Source organism: Saimiri boliviensis, chromosome X (genome assembly GCF_048565385.1).
Source record: "Saimiri boliviensis isolate mSaiBol1 chromosome X, mSaiBol1.pri, whole genome shotgun sequence".
Classification (NCBI taxonomy): domain Eukaryota; kingdom Metazoa; phylum Chordata; class Mammalia; order Primates; family Cebidae; genus Saimiri; species Saimiri boliviensis.
The window spans coordinates 94,644,907-94,657,600 of record NC_133470.1 but is presented as its reverse complement, the minus strand read 5'-3'; the positions used below and the strand labels follow the sequence as shown (position 1 = coordinate 94,657,600).

The window sequence follows — 12,694 nt, the reverse complement described above, 5'->3', positions numbered from 1 at the left end:
GGAAGATGAGACAGAGGTTACTAAAGGAGCCTGGATGGTCTGCCTGCTCAGCAAAAGGTTAATGTTTAGATTGAAACACCAGGGTGCGTGTTTCTGACCAACTGGCCAGTAGGCAGAGATGAGAGTCTGTGCCGAAAAGGAAGAAGACACTGGGGGTGGACAGACAAAAGTTGTGGGTTCTGGTGGCAAGCCACGAGAATGGGGGGTTGAATTCTGGACAAGCCTTTTGTTTTAACTTTTATGTTTTTCCAGGTTGAATAGCTGCCAGCAAGGCAGCTGACAGCTTGATAGAAAATGTTGGTGGGGGAGGAGGTGAAGGCTGTTTGTTTTTGGAGAGAGATAAATGACCTTAATAATTAATAGCCATTGCAGTCCTAACAGGGCAGAAGGCTAAAGGTTGCAGTTGAGGGACTTGTTTGTGCATTTTTTTCCAGGGAGCGCCCTTGCGTTGGATACATGGAGAGCAGGGCTGGCAGAGAGGGGAGGGGTTGGCAAGTGGTATTTTATGGAATTCGACTTGTAACCATAGTTAAGAGGCTATGAAGCAAAGGAGGGTGACAGCCCTGTGTGTGACGGCGTGGGTAGATTTGACGGATTGGGGGGAAGATGTTTAGCCGAACAAGATTATAAACAGGTTTTGGGGATGAATTGTCCAAGTAGGTGAGATGCAGGTTTATTTTGGACTGGATTTATGTGGCCAGGTTGACAGGAAGGGCTGTGAGCTGCTGGATTTGTGTGGACAAACAAATTTAACTGTTGGAAGTAAGAGGGAAGTGTGAAAGATTTCAGAGGCAATGTGTGAAGCTGAGGAAGGGGGCTCAATTAATAAAGGTTGGGGGTGGGAACTTAAGAGTTTCCCACAGGCAAAGAGAACAAAAGGAGAAAAAGGAGATTCCAGTAGGAGTGAAATGTTGGAAGGTGCCCTGCAGTCATACCTCCTGTATTAGTGTGAGAAATTGACATGGACTATCCAGGGACAGGGGGAAGGGAAACCAGGGAAGATCTGAAACAAAGTCTGAAACAAAAGATTTGAAATTGGAGGCAGGGAGTATTATGGACTAGGCCCTTCCAGATTGGCAACTTCTGGAATTCTTGTTAAGTGCAGTGAGGTTGGTCCTGTGAGAGAATGAGAATAATTTGGGGGTGAGGCAATTTCTGGATGTAGATCTGGTGCTCTTTTTAGTTTGGAATGCCGCTATTTAGTGTGGAAAGGATATTAGCTTTGCCACTGTAGGAGTAGTTAGGATAACCTGGTGCAGACACATCCACATAGGCTTGAGAAAGAGGAGTCTGTGATTCAGACCCAGTTCCCTGGCTGTAGGGACAGAAAGGAGTGTTTTGAGGATGGATTTTTGAGCTAGGGAGAGTAGGTCTTAGGCTGAGGGGATTTTGGGAAATGGCTCATAAATGTATGAGGACAAATGGAAGAAGTGAAGTCGGGGCCATTTTAACCTCTAGGGAGTGTTTGTTTTTTTTTTTCTTTTTAAAAATTTTTCCTGAAGATCGGCGGGTGGTAAGGAATATAGAAGACCCATTTAATGTTTAGAGCCTTTGCCAGCTGTTGTTTAACCTGTAAAACCAACAATGGCCTCTTGTCTGGATGCAAGAGGGGAGTTGAAACCAGTGGATAATATGGGTGAGGAAAATCGAAGCAATGGTGTGTGCCTTTTTGGTGGTGGTAGTCTGCCAAATGTGTTGAGAAGTTTTCCTTTGTTATGGCATCTGTAGCCTTTTGGTGTCTCTTGCAATGGTTAATGACAGCCTTCAGTGGTAGTTTAGCCACCACCAGCAACTTGTGTGCAAGTTTTCTATTTCTTATGGTGGTTCCTTTTGTAGTTAAAAACTCCTCCTGCCAGATTAAGGTGCAAGAATATAGTATGTGCTATGCATATTTGAAATGGGTGTAAACGTTAACCCTCTTTCCCTTTGCTAGGGTGAGTTCTAGCTTTGCCTGTTGAAAGGTAATATGGAGTGGGAGAGCATTGGATTCTAGGAGTTTATTTTCTGCAATGATGGAATAGCCAGCTGCTGGACATGGCTCCCTTAAAGAGCTTCCATTAATTAACCATGTATGTGTTCTCAGCAAAGGGGCTTTTGAAATGTGTTGGAAGGGGGAGGAGAGGGAGTTTAAGAGGTCCAGGCAGGAGTGAGAGAGCTTAGAGTTGGAGATATTGACAGGGAAGTGGGCGGCCTGGTTGAGAGTTTTATGTCTCTGGAAGGTGATTAGAGGGTTACCTATGAATAAGGTGTGTACTTGCTGTAAGTGGGATTGTGAGAGGGAGAGAAGGGACAGATGGTTTATGAGGTCCTGGAGGTTATGGAAAGATTCAATAGTAATGTTTTGGTAGAGAATGAGTTTCTGTGCCTCTGAGACCAGCAATGTGACCACACCTAAGAATTTTAGTCAGAGTTATCAGCCTTGGATGATAGAGTTCAGTTGTTTTGAGAGGTATACAAACAGCTTGTGGGGCATTGCTCTATCTTTGGCAGAGTACTCCAAGAGCAAGGCCTTGGACAGAATGTACATACAAAGTAAAGGGCTTGGTAGGGTTGGGCAGTCCCAGTGCCAGGCCCATTAAAAGGGCATTTTTAAGATTTTTTTAAAAGTGGGAGCTGATGAGGCAAACTGAGTTCAAGTGTTTTGCCACTGGCCCATGTGAGAGACCCAGTAAAGTAGCTTGGCCAGCAAATGAAAATTGGGAATTCACAGCCGGAAGTATCCCATGAGGCTCAAGAAGAAGAGGAGGTCCTTTTTTTGTGTGGGGAAAGGACATGTCCCTAATTATCTCATTTTGTTGGGTTGGGATGGCCCAAGAATTAGGGGTTAGGACAAACTCAAGGTAAGTAACCTGGGTTTGGGATATCTGAGCTTTTGTTGGGTGAGACCCAATATTCTCAATTATGGAGAAAGTTTAAAACCTGAGTGGTGTGTTGGATGGACAGGTTAAGAGAGGGGCTACAGAGAAAGAGATCATTGACATATTGGAGGAGGCTGCTAGGAGGAAAGGGAAGTTCAACTAGATCCTTGATGAGGGCCTGTCTGAATAGGTGGGGGCTATCCTAGAACCCCTGTGGGAGTACAGTCCCTGTTAGTTGGGTGAACATGTGAGTATTGGAATTTGACTAAGTGAAAGCAAAAAAACTTTGGGAAGCCAGATTTAATGGAATACTGAAAAACATATTTTAGATCCAATATAGAGAAGTGTGTGGTAGATCGGGCAATATGAGAGTAGAGTATATGGGTTGGGGATCACCAAATTTAAGAGATAAGACCCATCTGTCTTTTGGACAGCCAGGATAAGATGTTGTGGGAAAAGTTGACAGACTTGAGAATTTGAGCTTGTAAAAGTTTACAGATAATAGGTTTGAGGGCCCTGAGGCCAGCTGGGTTAAGGGGATACTGAGACTGATGAAGAAAAATGGAGGGGTTTTGAAGGGTTATTTTAACAGGGTTATGATGTGTAGTGATTGTGAGTTTAGGAATGTTCCAAACCTTAGAATTAACAGAAAGTAACAGGGTAGATAATGAAGATGAGAGGGAGAAGAGTGGGAAGCATTTGGGTGGCAGAGTAAAATAAAAGGGGTAGAATTGTAGGAGGCAAATTGTAAGACGTCCTTGAATTTACTTAATATGTCCCACCCCAAGATAGGGGTAGGGAACTGAGTGATAACTGAGGAAGGAGTGGGTGAAGGGGGGTGTTGAATAGATTGCATATTAAATGAACAATCTGTTTGTGCCTAGAGAATATTTTATTGACTCTCACAATAGAGATAGAGGAACTGAGCAGAGGTCCAGAATATTCTGGTAAAACTGAATAACTAGCCCCTGTATCTAATAAGGCTTACCAGAGACTGCCCGTGTTACCCTGGGTTCCAAGGTGGTGATGGTGGTGGGGGCAGTCGACTCCAGGCCCTGTCAGTCTTCAGTTAGAGGTAGTGAAGCAGGATTAAGAGTTTCACAGAGCACAGGCTGACTTCCAGTGTTGCTTGATACCACACAGATGGGGCAAGGTTTCCAGGGTGTCCTGGGATTAAGACAGGCTTTTTCCCAGTGTCCCTGTTGGCTATGCTTATAACAAACTCCTGGCAGTGACTGTTGCAACATTGAGGACTCCTGCATGCATTGGGAACTCTGTTGAATGGCAGTGGCCAGCATTTGGTATTTAGCCTTGTCCTTTTTTAGATTTTCTGGTTTTCAGTTCTTCCTCTCTATTGTTAAAGACCTCAAATACCACTTAAATTAAGTGTCTTTGGGAGGTTTGAGGGCCATCCTCCAGCTTTTAAAGTTTCTTTTGGATGTCAGGGGCTGACTGGGAGATAAAGTGTAAATGTAGATTTTGACCTTATTAGTATTAGGGCTTTAAGTGATATATTTACTTATGTCCTTCGAAAGGCAGAAGAGCAAAAGAGCACGGGCAGCTTTACTTATGCCAGCTAGAAGGCATGATATCATATGGCCTTGTTTCTGTCTGTCTATGAAAGTTGTCTGATAACTCCAATTGGTGTAAGTTCTGGGGATAGCTAGGGTCCCTATTAGGTTATGAGCAGCATCTTATTGGTGGAGGGTGTTTGCATGGGCCTGGACAGCCATCTAGATACATTCCCTGCCCTCCAAGGAGAGGGTGGAAGAGAGAATTACATAAGTGTCTTGCCAGTAAGGTTGTAAGATTGAGTGGCATACAAAAATTCCTTGTGGAAAGAGATATGTGCTTGGAAAAGGAATCAAGTCTCTTTTTAATATGGGAGAGGTTGGCTAGAGAGATGGCAACATGATCTCAGATTATGCAGTTGGCCCTCACGATCTCTTGCAAGGGAAGGACTTTGGATGGCTTTTGGGTGTGTGCCTGCTTTTCAGCAATAGGGGTTGCATGTGAGACCTGGTGTGTGGTAGAGAATGAAGAGGGGATGGAGGGCAACTGTAAGGGGTGAAGAGCCGGAGCCAAAGGAAAAGGAGGAAATGGTGTTGGGAGGGGGACAGAGGAGGGGTTTTGTTTGCCAGTTGAAAATTCGAGGAAAGGCTTGTCCTGAGGATGAGGTGCCTTTGTGAGTTATTTGTTGAGGAGGATTTGGAAAGGTGAACAGGATTGGCAGAGAGAGAGAGAGCAAACCATAACAGATTAAGCAAAGCACTTTGGATCCTCTACCATTGCATTAAAGAAAGTTTTTTAGATTATGTTCAATTTGGAAGTTAAAAGTTGTGTTTTATGTAGGAGGGGAGTGCATACCCCAGAGGGGAATGAGTATCCCCAGAGGGTAATAAACACCCCAAAGGAAAGTGAGTAGCCAGAGAGGAGTTAGTATCCCAGAAAATAGTGAGTATCCCAGAGGGGAGTGAATACCCTGGAAAAAAGTGAGTACCTAATTCCTCCCAGGAGAATGAACATAGGAGAGCTGGGGTGTACCAAAGAGCTGTGGCAGCTCTTCGTGGTCCCCTGGGGGCCAGAGTGGCTGGAATGGTGAGCGTTCTGAAGGCATTCCCTGAGAAGGCAGGCTGCAGTCACCTGGTGACCAGGGAGACCTCTAACTCAGTGCCAAGATTTTCTGGAGCACCAGTAGAAATAGAGAAAAATCTGGAAAGGTAGAAAAGGGAGATTCACCTACTAATTGAGCTTGGTGTTGGATATAAGGTCCAGCAATGGGGGTGATCCTTACTGGAGCCACCTGAAAAGAAGAAGGAAGCTAACAGAGGATGGAGAGTTTGATCAGGACCTGGAGGTCAGCCCAGGGCTGGAAAAGATGAGAGAATAAGGGGAACGGGGCTGGGGCTGGGAACAGGTAGTTCATTCAGGATATGGAAGCCGGCTCAGGTCTAATTTTTGCTGCCTGATGCTTTCAAGGTTGCAAGAGAAGACTTATCTGATAAAATCCAATCCCCATCCCAGATTTTGGCACCAAAATTTTAGGTTTTGAAGGGAAGGCAACAGTTAAAGAAAGACACACAGAGAGGAGACAGCTAAAATAGCAACACAGGTTTATTGCCGACAGCTGCAGAAGTAGGGGACCAGCTTAATGGCAAAGCCCACTGCCACTTACAGGCTGGGTTACTTATAGGTATGGTTGGGAGGGGCCTGGGCAGTATGGCTTGCTGTCTGGCAGTATATTGAGAAGATATTCTTATGATCAGGTGGTTTGGTCCTTTTTCCAGTGGGATGTAATTGTTTTTTTTGGACCTTTGCCCAGCAAGATATAATAGTGATGTTCCTTAGTTGGGCCTTTGTCCGCCTTGTAGTCAGGTGGTTAGGCAGGATGTTTCTCATGGCCTCGACCCCCATGGAATGTTTCACTTTGAACAAGTCCTCAAAATAGCAGGGAGCTTACAAAATAGTGAAGTTTGGACTAACACAGATGACCTTACTCATGCTCCTTTTCTTCTCCATAGATCCCTACCCTATGATTCCACCTTGTTCTTCTCTGGCACAAGCCCCTTCCTCAACCTGTGTTTCTTCTTATAAAGCCCCACTTGCTATCCAGGGTCTATCCTATTCACCCAAAATAATGCCTTTCTGGCCTCTCCCTGTTTTCTTACTAGAAGGAAAAGGTTATAGAGAGAGTTTCAGCCCCTGAACAGAGTCCAAAAAAAACACAAAAACAAAAATAGCCAAAATTAGTGTTTTACTATTTTACAGGAAGAATAAGAAAAGATATTCAGAAGAAAAACAAACAAAATAAAACAAAATTAAAAATAAATAAAAGGCAGCAAGGAAAAAAAAGAAAGAAAAGAAATTGAAATAAACTGAAGAATAACAAGCCCCCAGAGAACGCCACTGATCCAATCCAAGAGAACGGAGACCTAGACATATCCATAGGATGGTGGGGAGGATTAGTCACACCTGGAGAAACCAAATTGGTAAAATCATCACCACTGATGGCAATGATTACAATAAAATCATGTTTGATGAGCTGATAACTGTATATATTTCTGCCTGTTTTCTGTTGGTGGAGAGGAAGGGAAGGGAAAAGGTAGGCATTTGAGAAGAGAGGGATTTGAGATATCCTGTAGGGTTGGTGGACAGACCCACAGGTTAGCCAGACATTGTAAATAAGGACCGAGGGAAGGACTCATTCCTGGAGACAAATTTTCTTCTTAAAATTTTATCTCACATGAGAGGAGGAAAAGTATTTGGTGTTTCTTGGAGTATGTGCATGTTTAGAAGAGCACATAAAAAGATCTGTATTATATGTAGGTGACAGTGACACTCTTTCCAAAATGAAGACATCAAAATCACCACCTCCAAGACACATACCTCATAGTTGTGCATTTTGTAACTCACCCAATGCTGGGAGCCACTGAAGGCCCTCAAAAGGACCAAAAACCCTCACCCTACAGAAAGTAAGACAGCATGCCACACACACTAAAATAATGGTGTTTGGAGGATGTGGACCCAATTCTGGGGCACTTGTTAAGAAACTCCAGGTACAGCAGTCACCTACCAAGTGTGGGACACTGGGAGTGGCCTGTGACTGCTGCAGGCAACAAACAGAAGCATTATCTACAGAGAATTTTAATACAAGAATACAAGTGAAAGTTGGTATTTTTATTACCACTTCCATACACCAGCATTTCTATAGAATATCAGTGATAAAGGATACTTCCCCTGAAAAAAGTATTGTTTTTATTAGAGGGAATACAATAAAATGGTTTTGGCATCAAGTGTAGAGGGCTGAGGTATATTCCTTGGGTTAACTGCTCAAGACCCGTTCCTGTTTATTTACTCATTCCCTCTCCTTTATTTCAGTGACCCAGTTTTATTTCTCTTGTCTACATTGGCAATCGCTCTAATGCATTGATGTGCATACTTTTCTCTGTATGAGTGTTAATACATGTTTCATATTGTTTGTGGACATTTTCTTTCAATTTATGTATCCATTGTCAATATTTAATGTTTCACTCTGCCCTGTTTATAAGATGCATCTACACATATGTCTAGTCTCTCTCTTGTCAAATATATTTTTATAATTTGTAAATTTTAGAAAGATATTTGGATTTTTAATGTTTGTACCCACCTTCTGTTCTATATTTTGTTTACACCTTAGTATTACATTTTCTTTTGAGTGACTGTAAATAGTATCATGTGTTTAATTTTGATTTCCACATGTCCAATGTTAGTATATAGAAGTGTGATTGATATTTTTTATTTTAAAGAAATTTTATTTTGTATATTTGAGGTTTACCACATGTTATTATGGGATACATATATAATGTAAAATGGTTACAATGTGAAAATGATTAGCATATCTCTCTTCTTTTTTTTTTTAATTTCTCATTTTCTCTATCATTGGAGGGAAGGGAAAGCAAACAAGCAGAGGTGGGGGTATTGTTACACTATTTAAGGAAGAGCTGAATACAAAGACGATGAGTCTTTCATAGTCTCAAAAATTCCACAATGAGTAACTGTGGATTATGTCATGTATAATTTACATTGGATCAAAAAAAATGTGTTCCCCTCTGTGTATATCAATTTAATTCAAACCTTATCTTCAAAATACAAAGATGAATACTACAAGATAAACTCTAACTGTGATAGGTATTTTCTAAGTAGAAGACCAAACACCAAAGGGAATCCCTCTTTCCAATGTCTTTTGATATGACAAGATTTTGCCAGAGTGGAACTTAAATAAGCATTCTCATGGCCAAGTAAGAAACTACAGTTGTTGTGGGTATTACCCTACAATTACCATATGTATTACATATTAAATTAAACTCAGCATTAAATATGCTTGCATAATTATGCTGCTAATGATGATAGCAGTGATGATACTGGTGGAAAAAGCCTGTCTTTAGCCCAATTAAAGTCAGGGAGAAAAACCTTAACAAGCAGAAAGCAGACACAGAGTTGGACATTTTTTGACTAGGAAAGAGAATTTTAAGCATAGAAATATAAAAAGAAAAGTACTCCCTTATTTCCCCTATGTGGAAATAATATGATACATTTATTAGATACACTAGGACAAGAACAGAACTAAGTACTCCAACTCTACTGCAGCATTACAAAAAATCATCCCTTCACCACAGTGTAAGATTTAAGGACAACCTGCCCAAGGATGCACATGATATAAAACACAGCAAGATTGCTGCTGACCTGTCAAGTGCTTCCAGTCTCTACCCAGGTCCTACTGAAATACTGGTGGTCCCAATTAGTTTTATTGAAATAAATCTTTAAAGAAAAAGATAAAGCATTTAAAAAAACAAATCAAAATGCTTCAGGAACCACATATCCAACACAAACTTTATCCTCAAATGAGTTATGTCTGTCGCACACTAATAAACTTTTATTTCACTCAAATTAGAGCAAAAATCTTCTATATATTCAGTATCTTCCCTGCCCAATAATTCAAAGAAAAAAACATCCAAAGTGATTAATAAAGAAAAATATAAGAATTAACAGACCCTTTACATTTGTTTTAAATATTTTTAAAGTTAAAAAGTGTTTAAAGTTTGTAATTCCTAGTAGGAAAACATTATCTGAAAGAATACCCTAATGGCAAACCACTGTAAAATGCTTCATCTGCATTTGGGGGAGAGGAGTAGGGATTATCTTCAAAGCATCCCAGCTCTCTTGATGAGAAGGTCAGAGGTACACTGGTTTGTATTATTGCAACATTCATAAGGTGATCTAGGTTGCTTTTCCTTCAGCAAAGGCTTTATTTATGAGACGGGCATTATGCTTGACCTCCAAATTTGGCTGACAATTTGCTGATAAGATTCATAACCTTTGGGTTGCTCTGGTATTTTCACATATATGCTGGGTTCTGAGCCACATCCTGGAAGGCCACCATAACTTCTGGATCCTGCATGGCTGCAAGAACCTCCGGATCACTAAGAATTTCATTGAATCCTGGCATTCCGGCCATTCCAGGCATGCCGGCTCCCATTCCAGGCATTCCTCCGGGAAAACCACCAGGCATTCCCCCAGGAAAGCCACCTGGAAAAGAGCCATACTGAGCTCCTGACTGTCGTCTGGCTTCTTCCTCCCTCTGGGCTCTCTCATGCTCCTCTCGAGCCTTCTTAACTCTTTCTATTCTTTCTTTGATCTCTCGCTCCTCACGTTTTCGCTCATACTTTCTCCGATGTTCTGCAATTTTCTGTGCCCTAGGTTGAACTTCTTTCAGCATTGCTCTCGCATCTTCATCATAATCCAGTTTACAGGCAAGGGCAAGATCATGGGCTGCTTCTTCCCAGTGGCCTAGAAGTCTGTGTGCTTTCCCTCGCCACTTGGAAGGCTGAGCTGAATCAGGATTTATTTCAATGGCTCTGTCACAGTCTCGGATGGCAGCATTTGGCTTCTGTAATTTGATGAAGACATTGGCCCTCTTGGCATACAAAATGGCCAAGCGAGGATTCAGCTTGATGGCATCTGTGAATAAGTCAATGGCTTTCTGCAATTCACCATCATTTAGGGCTTCAATAGCAGACACTTTCTTATCATTTGCCTGATCTATCATCTCCTCTGTTATCTCTGTATTTTCATCTCCCATTTCTTGAGGGGTGTCAGTGTCTGGTTCAATCACACCTTCATTATCAATTTCTAGATCACTTTCCTCACTTGACGGTTCGTCTGCCTTTAAGTCTTCCTCTACCTTCTTACTATCAGGTTTTTCTTCCTTGGTATTTTCTTCTGATTTAGCTTTCTGAGTAGCAGGTGGTATTTTACCTCCCATACTCTCCACCCACTCCCTCAGGAAGCGCATTTCCTCTGTGTGCAGAACGCTTGGATCCTGCTTACACATCTTCACAAAGGCCCGAAGCTCCTTCACTTTGCGGGGGTCCATGGTCGGGAGGTGGTGGGTGAAGCTAAGGGTCTGCGGCCCGCTTCCAGGCCGAGGCGCTGGCTCGGCGTGACTGCGCAGAAGGGGCTCTCTTCTTATTTTTTTAAGTGTATGACAATAGCAGCTAAAATCTTATTTAACATAAATTCATCATATAATTTCATTGGCTTTAGTCCCCCTGTACATTAGATCTCTATACTTGTTCATCCTACATATCTGTTATTTTGCATATTTTGATTTACATCTCCCCATTTCTTCTCCCATCCACAATGTTTTGTTCTCTACCTCTGTATATTGAAGCCCGTTATTTATATAGTCCACATATGACATCATAGAATCTTTGTCTTTCTATATGGATTATTTAACTTAGTGTGATATCCTTTAGGTCTATCCATGTTCTGGCAAATGCCAAGATTTTTTTTTTTTTTTTTTTCAAGTAGAGGGAGGATGTTGAAGTGCAGATCTGGTAGCCAGAAGAAGGGAGAATGAATCTTTCTTCCGGGTCTTTTCTAACATTGTCTTCAGGACCTAGGCATATTCTAATATCCACAATTTCTCTGCCACAATCTGCTGTCACTACAGGTATCCATCTTGGAAAGAGCCTAACATAATATGGACATGGCTTTTGATGTCTACAGAAAAATCTCACAGATCCTCATACTGAATCAGGGAGCATGAGAAGCCCTACTAAATCTCTTTTCCTTTGGTTCACCAATCATTGGTCGATATTTCTCTGTTTTAGATAGAACTGCCATAATTCCCAAGTATGCTCTTGCATTTATGTTCATTTATTTGCATGTGGATGTCCAGTTGTCCAAATACCATTTGATGAAAAGATGATTCATTGAATTATCTTGACATCCTTTCCTATGTTCAATTGACCATGGCTTTATTAGTTTATTCCTGTTCTCTAAATTTTATTCTATCAATTAATACATTTAAAATTATCTAAGCACCATGTTATCTTGAATGCTATCACTTTGTGGTAAGTTTTGAAATAGAAAAGAGAGAGTCATTCTTTTCTTTTATTGGTTTGGCTGTTCTAGGTCCTTTAAATTTACATGAGTTACATGAGATAAGCTCATCAATATCTGCAAAAAATACACATGAGATTTTGATTGGGGGTACATTAAATCTGTACCTCAATTTGGAAAATATTGAACACAGACTTTATCTCTAAGATCTATCATTGCCAGGATCCTCCAGAGTTCAGTCCTTAGACATACTCTTATGCTTCTGTACTTTTATTGCTTTAAATGACATCTATGTGCCTATGGCAAACAAAACTATATCTTCACCGTATATCTCTCCCTGAGGCCCAAACTGACTAGTTTATGCATTCATTTGGGTACTTAATAAACATTCCAAAATTAATATGATCAATGATAATTTTAGAAGAAACAATAACATTGTGCTTATTACATGCCAGGTACTCTTTTTAAGACCATATCTAACCTGATGAGGCAACTATCATTTTTCCCCTTCAAAAGAATCTGGGTAAACATTAGATACATAAATGGCTAGGTTCACTTAGAAAGTGTCAGAATCCAAGATTTGAACCCATTCATGCTGATTCTGGAATCTGCACACTTCACAATACCTCATATCATTTCTTCTAATTAGATCATATGCTTTCTCTATCTGCATACTTATCTTCTCCTTTTTCTGGGAAGATAAATTTCTTGGGGGGAATTCTTCCCTGAGCCATATCTATAATAACATAAATCATACAAAAAAAGAACATAATAATGAATTCCTGTAGTTTCTCACTCCCCCAACATTTTACTAAGTTCTCAGACTATACAGTTGAGTTGCCTTATGGGAGTTAGTATGAAGAAGTTAGTGTTTATGGTCTGTCAGTAGAAACTGCTGTTTATCAATTCCTAACCATTTCCTGCGTGTTTTCTCTATTGCTATGGTTAGGCTT

At 41.1% G+C, this 12,694-nt stretch overlaps 1 pseudogene; it reads right to left on the bottom strand.

Annotated features, from left to right (window-relative positions):
* Window positions 1-9,718: 9,718 nt before the first annotated feature.
* Window positions 9,719-10,770, bottom strand: LOC120361846 (hsc70-interacting protein pseudogene; annotated as a pseudogene).
* Window positions 10,771-12,694: the final 1,924 nt, after the last annotated feature.